This window comes from Ictidomys tridecemlineatus, chromosome 8, assembly GCF_052094955.1.
Source record: "Ictidomys tridecemlineatus isolate mIctTri1 chromosome 8, mIctTri1.hap1, whole genome shotgun sequence".
Classification (NCBI taxonomy): Eukaryota; Metazoa; Chordata; class Mammalia; order Rodentia; family Sciuridae; genus Ictidomys; species Ictidomys tridecemlineatus.
The window spans coordinates 91,226,946-91,239,688 of NC_135484.1; the positions used below are offsets into that span (position 1 = coordinate 91,226,946).

The 12,743-nt window shown below is 30.4% G+C and overlaps 1 protein-coding gene and 1 non-coding gene across 6 annotated transcripts in view; both read left to right on the plus strand.

The window, feature by feature from the left end:
- The window catches only part of LOC101975864 (protein eyes shut homolog), a 481,285-nt gene that overhangs the window by 182,384 nt on the left and 286,158 nt on the right, over positions 1–12,743 (plus strand). The window contains exon 1 of one of the 5 annotated variants that reach the window (XM_078019823.1): positions 1,937–2,315. The exons of the other annotated variants lie outside the window; for them this stretch is intronic. The gene's annotated coding sequence lies outside the window, so the exon portion shown is untranslated. Of the gene's footprint in view, positions 1–1,936; positions 2,316–12,743 lie in introns of those variants that run through there. 5 annotated transcript variants of the gene reach the window in all.
- On the plus strand, positions 11,501–11,604 carry LOC120889348 (U6 spliceosomal RNA). The gene has a single exon (XR_005733261.1). It is a non-coding gene; the product is annotated as a U6 spliceosomal RNA (small nuclear RNA).

Consider the following 12,743-nt stretch of genomic DNA (forward strand, 5'->3'; position numbering starts at 1 on the left):
GATGGACAATATCAGGTGCCATCAAACATTGTTTGCTCCTTATTCCATATGGAAGCCACTCTATGAAATAAGTACGTTAAGTAATATGATTTTATAATCAAATTACACAAACTTCTAAATTAAAAACAACATGCATGTACACACCCACATGCCTTATTTTGACACATCTAAATGAATGAAAAATGGCACACTTAATCACGAATGATTTTAAAACATTAAAGACAAAGATTTTTGAGAGGAAAAAAATAGAGGTTACAAACAAAGGAGTACCATTTAAAAGAAAATCTATAGACTTCATTAAGAAATTATGGAAAAAGTGAAATGCCTTTCCTGTAGGAAAGAAACCTTCACCCTGGCACACCTTACTCAGTCAAAAATATGAACCATAAGTTTGATTAAATATTTCCCACTGTTCCCTTGCTGAGCTACCCAAATATTCTTCATTGAAATGATTGTAGCAAGAAATAATACATGAAGTTGAGGAAATAAAGCTCCAGCAGAGGAGTGAGGCAAAAGGAACAGGCAGCTGGGATAACATCTGGAAAGAAGTAAATTTCAACTTCAGAGTTCCCAGATGAAAGTCTATGGGGGCGGGAAGAGGAAGTAAACAAAAAAGAAATTACTTTCCCTGTTTTACCATATTGGCAGGGGGCTTATATTTAAATTTGGGTCCACTGAGAAAAATTTATAAATTGTATATAATCAAATTAAAGTTTTTGATAAAAAGATGTCTAAAGGACACTTTCTATGTGAATAAAAATATAAGCCACAAACTAGGAGAAATATTTGCAAGTCATATATCTAGCTATACTACATATATTTAAGAAATGAAAAACACTTTCAATATCCAGTGCTAAAAAAAATTAAAGTAGACAAATTTTTTGATAGTTAATTCATCAAAGAATATATGCAAATATATTCTTCTTTGGAAAAGAAGCATTAAAAAAGTTCAATGTCATTAGTAATTAAAGTAAACTCTAAGATATGTGTTAGAATAACTACATTTAAAAAGGTCACATATACCAAATGTAGGAAATGAGTTGGAGTCACTGGTACCTTCACATGTGGCTAATAAAAATGTATTGTGGTAAAACAACTGTATAGAATATTTGACAGTTTCTTAAAATGTTAAATTTGTACCAACCTTATGATCCATCTCTTTCACTCTTAGGTAGTCACATATGATCAATGAAAATATATGTCGAAGACAAAGACTTATATACTCTGATATTGATAGTAGCCTGGTAACAGATAATATCCTGTTAAATGCCTATTATCCGGTATTAGGTAATATCCTAAAACATAAACAATCAGTAAGCATTTGTCTTTTTTTCTAGGTATTGTCTATTACAAACAAAAGAAAGTGTGTCATATATTTAAATCAATAAAGGAAAAATATCCACTAACCAGGAAATCTATACCCAATGAAATAATAGTTTGAATATGAAAGAGAAACAACAAAGACTCTCTCCTGGCTAAAAAAATCTGAGAGGATTCAAAGCAGGAAGATATGGCACACGGGAAAAGTTACAAGAAATTTTCGGGACCAGGGTGTAATACAAATTAGAAACTCAGATCTAGATCTACAAAGAAAACAGAATAGATTTGAAAAGGAATAAATAATGGTAATATAGAATCTCTTATTTGTCCTTAATATATCTAAAAATTCATGATTTCAAAATAATAATGGTATTCATAGATTGATTGAAAATAGTTCATGGTAAAGTGAATGAAAGACATCATTGTCACAAAGGGTAGGAGGGAGAAATTAAGGAATACTGTTATAAGGTGGAAGAACCACATGTGAAGCAGAAAAGTGTTATTTAAAGATGGAATTAGGTTAGTTGGAAAAGCATATTGTAAATGTTAAGGAAACTTTTTTCAAAAAATAATTTTAAAAATACAATTTATACACTAGGAAAGGAAATATAAAAAGACACAGGTGTCTACTGCCAATGTCATGAGTCTCTGGCCACTTTCCAGTCCTCTTCTCTGAGGACAGCTGCCTGGCCTCCAGCAACAGCAACATGGAAGAATTGGACTCCCAAGACCTCTACCTTGGAGGAGGATGAAGATTATGAGCCCCTGGGTGGAGAGTACAGTGAAGACAACGTTAATGAATTAGGGAAGGAAGCTGAAGTGGACAGTGTACAGCAGACAAAGAAACCCACAGGTGAAAAAATAAGGCTCTGAATATTCCAGCCAGGAAGAGAAAACAAAAGTGGGCCATTGGTACAAGAGGAAGAGGAGTATGTCAAGGCAGGATGTGGAAGACATAGCAGTGAGGAAGAAGATGGACCAGGAGCAGGAAAGAGGTATTGAGTCAGGGATACATGGAAATAGAATGAGGAGGAACTCTAGGCGAGCTTATAAAGTGTGTGAAACCAAAAACCAAAAGCCCTTGACTATACAATTTAAACAGGAGAGGAGATTGAAGAGACAAGTTCAGGTGAACTCTTGGTCAAAGCAGAAGAGCTACAGAGACCTAAATAAAACGAGGGAGTTAAAATCACCAACATGTCGGTTTTGCTGGTAAAGAAGTGAGGGTGAGTGAGAAGTGGATGCTACATCTAAAGTTAAATCCGTCTTCAAGCAATGAGAAAGAAAAAAACACAGGTTAACATCCCTTCAGCAGGCTACTCACTTCCTTTTGTGTCAGAGTCAGGCTTTCAGCACACAAAGAACAGAAGAAGGGAGAGAAAAACAAAATAGAAGTTCTGACAACCAGGGAAACAAAGAGAGAGAAATCAAGAAATTCCAAAAGAAATCAGAGAGGAGGGGAACTTTTCTGTGTGTTCAGATATTTTCTACAGTTTACCTATGGAGGGTACAGTTGTCTTGGCAATTCCATTTTTAGGTTTCCATGGACACAATACATTTATTTTATGTATTTATTTTACATGGTGCTGAGCATTTAACCCAGTGCCTTGCACGTGCTAGGTAAGAGCTCTACCACTGAGCCCCACCCCCAGTTCCTGCAGTGAATTTTTCATTTTCTAAAATTTGGAAAAGTTTATTTTTTCCTATGTTTATATAATATAGACCTAGCATTCTGTTTTAAAATTAGAGATATGATTGCTTGACTAGATAGGCTTCATCTTCATCTAATTGGTATTTATAGAACACTCGGTCTATTAATAAGACATAGTCATTTTGAGATTGTGTGAATAGTCAGTCAGCCAGCAAGACGGCCATATTCTATATCATACATATGGACCATTTAGAAGGACTGAAATCATGCAAAATATATATTCAGACAATGATGGACTAAAACCAGAATTTAGTAATAAAAAGATAACTGGGAAATGTCAAAATACTTGGGACATTAAAAGTGTACTTTTAAAAGCACAATGGTAAAAAAAGTCACAATTACAATTTTATAAAATATTTTAAACTAAATTATAATGAAAATACAATTTATTAACCTACATGGGACCCAGTAAAAGCAATGCACAGAATAAAATAAGTAGTATTATATGCCTTTATTAGGAAAGACGAAAAATATATAATCAATAATTTAATTTTCCACCCTAGGTAGCTTGGGAAATAAGAGTAACCTTAATTTAATAAGCAAAAGTAAAGACATAATAACAATTAGAACAGACATCAATAAAATTTAAAACAGGGTCTGTGGGTGTAGCTCAGTGGTAGAGTCAGAGTTTAGCTATGAATTAAGCATAGTTTAACTATTAATTAAGTTTCTTTGAGAAGATCAAAAAATTGAAGAAGAATTTAACCATGCTAACTAAAAGAAGGGAGAGGCAGAATCAGAAGTAAAGAAAAAGAGAAGATGCACAATACTAATATCATAAGATCATTAGTAATTTTAAAAGATCAACATTATTCTTTATGTGGACATTAAACTGATAGTGAAGACAGACAAAATATAATCTCTATGACAACATTTGAAAATTTTAAGAAAGATGCAAACTATCAAAGGTGTCAGAAGTGCTGATTGAAGCAGGTTTATTTCTATTAAAGAAGTTGAATTCACTGGTGAATTCCACCAAGTCATTCTCTGAGCCTATTATTACTTTAATTTCAAAACTAAACAAAGCCTTAAAATAAAAATAACATAGACTAATATATCTCATAACACACACAAATTTCTTTGACAAAATCTTATCAACTTGAATCAAAGTATGAATAAATATAATTATATTAAACATAATAGGAGGTTCTTATTCCACAAATCAAGACCAAGTTTACAATTTAAAATTAAACATTTAAAAACTCTCAGAGAGCTAAGAATAAAGGGAAAATTCCTCAGTTCAGCAGATAACAATTGCAAAAACTTACTGTTATCATATTTAATATACAAAATGTGATACTTTTTTCCTAAGATCCAAAATAAAGCTAAAATGTCCCTTCATTAATTTTATTCAACCTAGAGTAAAATTCTTATGTAATTAGACAAGAAAAGTGAATGAAATGTATACATACGTATAAGAAAGTTATGTAACTTTTTATATTCTCAAATTTTAAAAGTTATTATTTTAGAATAACTAAGTCAGTATACTATTTTCCAGAATACAAGTTAATGTACAAAAGTCAATTGATTTCCTAGGTACCAGCAATTAACAGTTAATATTTAATGAAAAAGCATTTTATTACATGGACATTAAAATAATAAAATAATTGCATATAAATCTATGAAATTTATACAAACATATAGAAAACAACAAACCTTGATAAAAATGATTAGATAAAATGAATAAATTATATAAATTAGATGAGAGATGTTTTGTATTTGTTGATTGAAAGCCTCAATGTAGTGAAGATATCAGTTCTTCTTATACAGGATTTATATCCAAATACACAATTTAAAATGTAATAATAAAACAGGAATGTAATAATGTGCTCAATATCTGAACATGCACCTCATCATACAATGTATACAGATGGGAAATAAATATGTGAAAATATATTTATATGTTTTGTCATTAGGGATTTGAAAATTAAAGTGACAGTGAGATACCACCAACACCTGTTTGAATGGCTAAACTCTGAAGAAGCCACAGTGCTCACTGGTGGCAAGCATACAGAGTAAGGAGAGCTATCATTCATTGCTGAAAGGAATGAACAATAGTACCGCTACTTTAAAAACAGTTTGGCAGTTTTTTACAAACTAAATATGGTCTTATAATTTTTCCAAAGAACATATTATATAAGTGGAGGGAAAAATAAATTCAAAGGACAAAACTTAATGAATATTACCTCAAGCCAAGTGACTAAGGTGACCACAAATTGTAACTAGTCATAATCAAAATATGATGAAATGGCACTTATTGCTTTACTCTTTAAAGAAATATTTTTCTTATATGGTCCTCCCAAAATATATTAATTTGGCTTAAACAGGAGAAAAGTATCAGACAAATCCTAGTAGAAGGACATTCTATAAAATACAAAATATATCACTCCTCAAGAATATCAAGGTCATCAAAAACAATTCCCATCTGAGAGGCAACAGTGAGGAGGAATGAAAGAATATGACCACTATATGAATGTGAAAGGCTTAACTAAAGAATTCTGGAAAGACAATTCTGGAAAAGAAAAAGGACATAAAGTAAAATGAAAAATCTAAAATATTGATCATTTAGTAAAATTTTTTGGTTAATATCCTACCAGTTTATTAACTGTAACAAATGTAGCATGCTAATATGAGATTTTAAAAATAGTAGAAACTGTTAGATGTGATATGTAAAAAATATAGTAAGAATATGTTTAGTTTCATGACACATTTTCAACCTCTTTATAGCAGTTTTTATTCATAATTTCTAAAGGTTATAAACAAGCATGATGTTCTTCTTTTGGTGAACAGATAAACTGTGATAGATTCAGGCAATGAAGTATTATTTATGCACTTAAAAATATGAGTATCAAACTAGGAAAAGCAGCCGGATGCATTGGCACATACCTGTAATCCAGCAGCTCAGGAGGCTGAGGCAGGAGGAATGTGAATTCAAAGCAGCAAAAGCAACTCAATAAGGCCCTGTCTCTAAATAGAATACAAAGTAGGGCTGGAGATGTGGCTCAGTGGTCTAGTGCCCTGAGTTCAACCCCCAGTACCCCCCAGCCCAAAACAAAAAGTATTAAAAGATACAGAGAAACCTTTGTTGAGAGTGGGGAAATATTTGTCCAAATTTATAGAATGTGCAATCCTAAAAGTATTAAGAATTCTAATGTATGCTATGGATTTTGAGTGATTATAATGTGTCAAGTAGATCCATCAATGTGACAAAGATACCATTCTGAATGGTGATGTTGGTAGTTGGGGAGAATATACATGAGGTAGGTAAGGGCTAGAGAGGAAATCTGTGTTCAATTGCACTGTGACTCCACACCCATTGTAATGAAGTAAGTATTTATAAAAAGAAGGCAGTGTGTATGCAATTTGGCAAAATGGAATTAATATCCTTAAGAAGTATGTTAGATGAAGACAACTTTAGAGAGTAGAGCAGGATAAGTAATATCTTTTTAACTGTTATTTCAAAAGTGCCCTATTAAATACTTTAAGATTTAAAATAATATTTACCTTTAGTAACAAGAAAATGAGTTTTAATAATAATATTAATCTTTAAATTTTCAAGGTAGTCATATAGTTTTTTTACTTTGTCACTTTGATTGATGGCCCTTTGTTTTGGATATGTTAGGATCATTCATACCAATTCTCTGTGTTGTTTTGTCGTGTTCATTGTGTCTATGTCATTTAATTTATTCCTTTTCATTCTGACAATTGTAAAAAAAAAAATGTAGTTTTTCCTGCATAGCTTTATTGTGTTTCCAAATTCTCCTCTTTTTTTGATCAAACTTTACCCTTTAATTTTTTTAAAGATTTAAGAATAATGAATCATCTTGATTTTTGTCTCTATAACATTCGTTTTTTTTTACATAAATTGCATTGCAAATAGAAAAATTTTTCCTAAATGGACTCAAAATTATAAATTCTTTAGTATAGTTTTGGCTTTATCAATAATTTACACTCTATATTAACAGATAATGTGAGAATATAGCAAATATGATTTTTTTAAATATTAGATTCCACTTAAGATTTCAAATGTTATGAAGGGCCATCTTCAGTCCTGTCCAAACCATTGACATTATCTTCTGTAGCTACTCTTTTCTTACTTTTACTGACATTCAGATCTTCAAAGAATGCAGATCTCTGTCAGATTTCATGAGTTAAAATCATTCATTCAGAGTCTCAATGAGAGATAATTGCATCTCTGGAAGATGCTAAAACATATAGAAAATTCTACCATCTATATAATATTACTATTTCCAAAGAATGAATTTTAGAAAACATAAATCTGCCCAGAAATTAATAAATTTGTTTTAGCTCTCACTATATTTTTGACTTTGAGTCATATATAAATTTAGATTTTTCTTGTAGTAGAGTCATGTAAATTTCAACAAAAAGTTATTATTTTAACAGAGACCAATTTTTATGGAAATTAATAGGTATAAGCAATAGAAAACTTTAATTAATATCAGAAAAGAATTAAGGATCATACTCTAAATTAATATGGGAGGGAAAGAAGTATAAATATATAATAAGCTACAATTTATACAAACTTTTATAAAAACAGATCTGTTTCCTGAAATCAAATAATCATGTTGATTAAGGTGTGATACTGTTGTACCATCATTTTCTATTTGATAATACTATCTTTACCCTCTATGTAGTTGCAAATGTGCTGAGTTTTTTTTTTTTTTAAGAAATAACTTATAGTATTACAAAACAAATTCTGATTCCTGGAGTGTAATCTGATTTATTTACAATAATCTTGGTAACTTTTCATCATGATGAATATAAAATTTTGTGTTTTGACAAAATTTAACCACAAGATAAAAAATATAATATGCATAATAATAATTAAAATTATAGTCCTTAAAATAGGGACAAAGTTTTACTCTATAATCAGTGAATTACCAATATTCAATTTACCAATATTCAATTTGTTATTTAATTACACCATATTCATTTTCCTTTCCATTCCTTTACCATTTTCGTCACAGATACACAGTGATTGAATTATATTAAGCATAATTTACATATTTTGTTTAATTGTAACTTGTCTTCATTGAACTAAAATACCTCTAGAAAAACATAATTTGTCAAGAAATAGCACAGATAAACTTGAAAGATATAAATAATGAAACTTTGATTAGTTGTTTAAATTCTCATTTTCATCATCTACAAAATGAGAGCAGAAATGATGATGCCAATATTTTGTGATTACTCAGAATGTGTTGAATGTTATACATGTAAATACATGTAAATAGATATATGCATGTGTGTATGTGCACACAGGCAGACACATGTAAACTATTTTCTAAACTAGGTTACATAGAGTAACTTCTTTAATTTCTTATAGATCCTCTTTAAAATAGCTATTCATAATTTTATGGCCTACTCCTTAAATATGTGGACTAAAAGTGAAAACTATTCTAAAATAATGCCAGAATAAATTTAATCCCTAACTGTGTAAGCAAGTTATTAATACATCATAAAAGCATACATTTATTTATAAGCAGCTGAGTAATGAGCACAACCAAACATTTGGACTTTGTCCCATCCCTGAACCTAGTCCCATGATGTACTATTACATTCTTTAGCTCAAGCATGAGATTCACATTTTCTTGTGGCTCAATCTACCTCTTATGTCACTGAGCCCCATGTTCTCTAGACTTACTTTATTCCTGACTTTTCATTTTAAGAATATATAAATGTAAGCGACAGAAATCAAATGACTTTCAGATAATTGAAAAAGATACATTTTGCACACTATATCTCTTAAGAAAGGCATTCAAAAGTGTACCATAATTTATAGGAATGTGCTATTCAATATAGACACTGAGTTTAAACAAAAAGTTTTTGTAGACATTGATGGCTTAAATGAGATTTCAGTTCTATTTTGTCAACTTCTCTGTATATTCTCTTTTCTTTCATGGACATTTTGTTGAAAGAATTTTCTACATTTAATTTTCCTGTCCCTTAACCCTTAAAAGCCTAACATGTTGTACAAATATATTGGCTTTGGGAATACTGATTAAGTTCAGTTGCAGATGTTAGCAGCATTATAATCATTGAATTTAGTAAATTAACTTTATAATCTGTGCAAGTATCAGCACGGTAAAAAAATTTTGAAAACTTTTTTACCTTTTTGTTTTCTCTAACAAAATACAAAGTAAGTTTGAAATATCTTTATTCATCCACCTTCTGAAAATTATTTTTCTCCAGGTTTTTAGTTTACCATCTTTCATCAGAAACCCTTAGCTTAATTCAATGCTCTATTGCATACATAAACAAACATGTTCATACTCTGAATTCTCCTGAGTATATTGATTACCTCATGTCCATTGCTCATCTCAGCTTTCCTTTCAATTATTATTATTATTATTATTATTATTATTATTTTCTTTTTCCAGACTTCTTGCTAGAATTTTTACTCTATATTGCTGGTATCTAGCTGTACTGGCATTTAAAACCCACATTTTCATTTCCCTCCTGTAATTTCAATAAAATGTGTTTTGTTTAAAATCTGTTGTCCTTCATCTAGAGCATACACATGTAGTATTAGAACTTATAATATAAATCTGTTCATTTTATACCCTCCATTTCTAATTCTCACATTTTTAGAAGTTTTTAAAACATAACATATATTATATAAATTTTAAAAAAATATTTTGAAGATTATACACACATTAGGGTGAAAACTGAAATAACCACTGATGTACAGAATAATACAAATTTACTTTAAACTTCCACAGTTTGTAATATTATGCCTTGAGCATAGTTACACCTTAATTACATATAGTATCATTAATTCTCACCCCTCTATAAATGGCTCTATTATATTTTAGTTTCTCAATTTCTGGGCTTTTTGGATCAAGAATTTATATGATATACTGATAATATCACATAGAATGAAAATGCTTTTTCATTTCAACTCTCAACCACACAATGAATGCGTCTGTATGTTTGGAAGTGAGCAGAATGTCATTTGGTTTGCTACTTTGTGCAGGGTTGAAGAGTATTATTTATAAATAACAAACCATGTCATTCACCATTATACTTACCTTTAGAGTCCAAATTATAGCACTTATTCAAATTTATTCATGTGAGATGTTTATATTATTCTTGTTCTTACTGAAATGCAAAGCATTTTGCATTCAGTGTGTATGAATGCAACTGACCTTATATAGAAGGGTTCTTTTTTTGTTGTTTTTAGTTGCTATTTACATTTATTTGAATTTCCATGAGGCATAAATGTAATGCATTAAGTCACTTTCTCTTTAAAGACATAAATGCACAATAATTAGGGACCTAGAGAATTCTGAGAAGCACAGGATTAGCCCTGCAGTAATGCAAGCTCACATCTGCAGCCAGGCTAAAAATGTCACACAGACCTAATTTTGCTTCAATGCAAATGTAATTTGTTTCCTAGCATTTGCATGTGGAATTAAATTGGTAACTGTTTGTGTTTGAACCCATTTGCAACTTATTTTTATTGTTGTTTTTTTTTAACTATGCTACTGGGAGAATAATACACCTGTGCAGGCAGGTTGATACTACTGTAAATTTGGCATTTATAGCCAAAGAGTGTTTCAAAATTACCTAGTGGTTCTTTGAGTTTTCTCTAACATTCTTATGTTTTCCTCATTGTTTATTTAAACACACTCTTGTCCATTGTCCTTTTTTTAAATACAGAATGACCATCACCCCAAATCTTTTTCTGTTTCATAAATAGAATATCCCCCAACGTAAGTTCCTCAACTTTCTGCCACCTGTCACAACATTAGTATTTGAAAATTATCTTCTTCTTTCCTCCTGCTCTATATTCATTATTATTTTCTTCTTATATACTGCTTTATGTCTTTTTATGTGCTTCCTTTTTATGATTTAAACTCAAGTTTTTTCAACTTAACCTTCCATCAACTTTATAAACACATGGAAATAAAAATGTAATTAATATGATCAGGTTCATAATTCCAGCCTAGTTTTATCTCCTATACTCACATATGTATTAACAATTGATTTCTGAAAGCTTGTATTAGAAAATCAATGAGGCATACCTCAAATCAAGTATGTGGATTTGGACATCTCTTTTTTCTTTGCCATCTTGTTTCTCTACCTGGTGCTTCTGAGTTTAACTTTTCTTAGGTCACAGTGTTCAAGACCATGTGATTCTACCTTTGTAGCATTTCTGGACTTTACCAGCATTGGTCTGTTTCTGCTGCTACTGTACTAGTTAGTCATCATTATCATTTTATTAGATCTGTGCTATTATTTGCTCCATCAGTGTCTCAACTCCTCTAATTATATTCTCCAATATGTTCCTTACTCTGAAATTAGATTGATGTCTTCAAAATAAAAGTCTTTCTTTGTTAATCCCTATCTAAATCTTCAAAAGGCTCACCCTTGCCTTCAGAGAAGATACTATTTCCTTTTTATAAAATTTTTATCTTAACATTAATTATCTCAGAATTTTATAGTCTATGACTTTATTAGGAAATATAATGTGGGAACAATACAGAGAAGATTAGCATGGCCCATGTGCAAGGATGACAATCTCCTTTATTGACAATGTCTGCCCTTCTTGCTATACTCTGAAGCAAGAGTTTGTTTTTCATCATGATTCTGCTTCCCTCTGCACTTACATGGTCTACTTTTCTTCCTTAAAAGCATCTATTATCACATTCCCCTCAACATGTTTTGCTAAATGTTTTCTTCTGGAATACTCCAACTTTCCAACATGATTCCATTTCATCATCTGAATTTCGACCATATTTGATAGAATGGATTTAATGTCAATGACAAATAATGTCTTCTCTAAGTTCTTAGTTCTATACTTTGGTACATTCTTCCAACTGATAGTTGATAAATTTGCAGTATCTAGCATACTGTTTTGATATACAATGGTCCAGAATATATTTGTGTAATGTACTTCTTTAAACTTTTACTATGATTGGTAATTTATACAAAACTTTCTGATAATTAATATATATGAAATGGATTTGATTATGCTTAACAATTAGTTCTATGAAAATTATATATTTTAACTTTTCCAGATATTTAGTAGTATTATATACTACTCACAATGACATATTTTATAGGTTTGTGACATGAAGAACTGAAATTGAAAGAGGTAACTTTTATATCAAATTTGATTTCTACATGATCTGAAATGGCCATTAAGATATTGGGCTACCAGGGCTGGGGATATGGCTCAAGTAGTAGCATGCTCACCTGGCATGCATGAGGTACTGGGTTCAATCCTCAGCACCACATAAAAATAAAATAAAGATATATATATAAAAAGATAGTGGACTACCAAATATTTTATACAAATTAATACATTAATTTAAAAATGTTATATGTAATTTATTTTAGCATTCTATTGCTATTCATGGTACAGATTAAATGTTGCAATTTGATATCTGATAATTATAAATTTTAATCAAAGATAGTTGCTAATTAAAATTGGCCATCTTTATGAAAAGCAAACAATAGTCCTTTATGAGATGACTCTTGCTTACATAGTGCAATTTAACCTTCAATATTACCTTATTAAACAGGTGTACTGTCTTCCATGTAGTTATAGAAAAATGAATGGATTTAAAGCATATGTTGCCTAACAACATAGAGTAAATAAGCTACATAACTAAAATCCAAGGAACTGATATTCCCATTATACTTATTTAAAGTGCTACTCAGATTTTGGTTTTGGTTATAAATA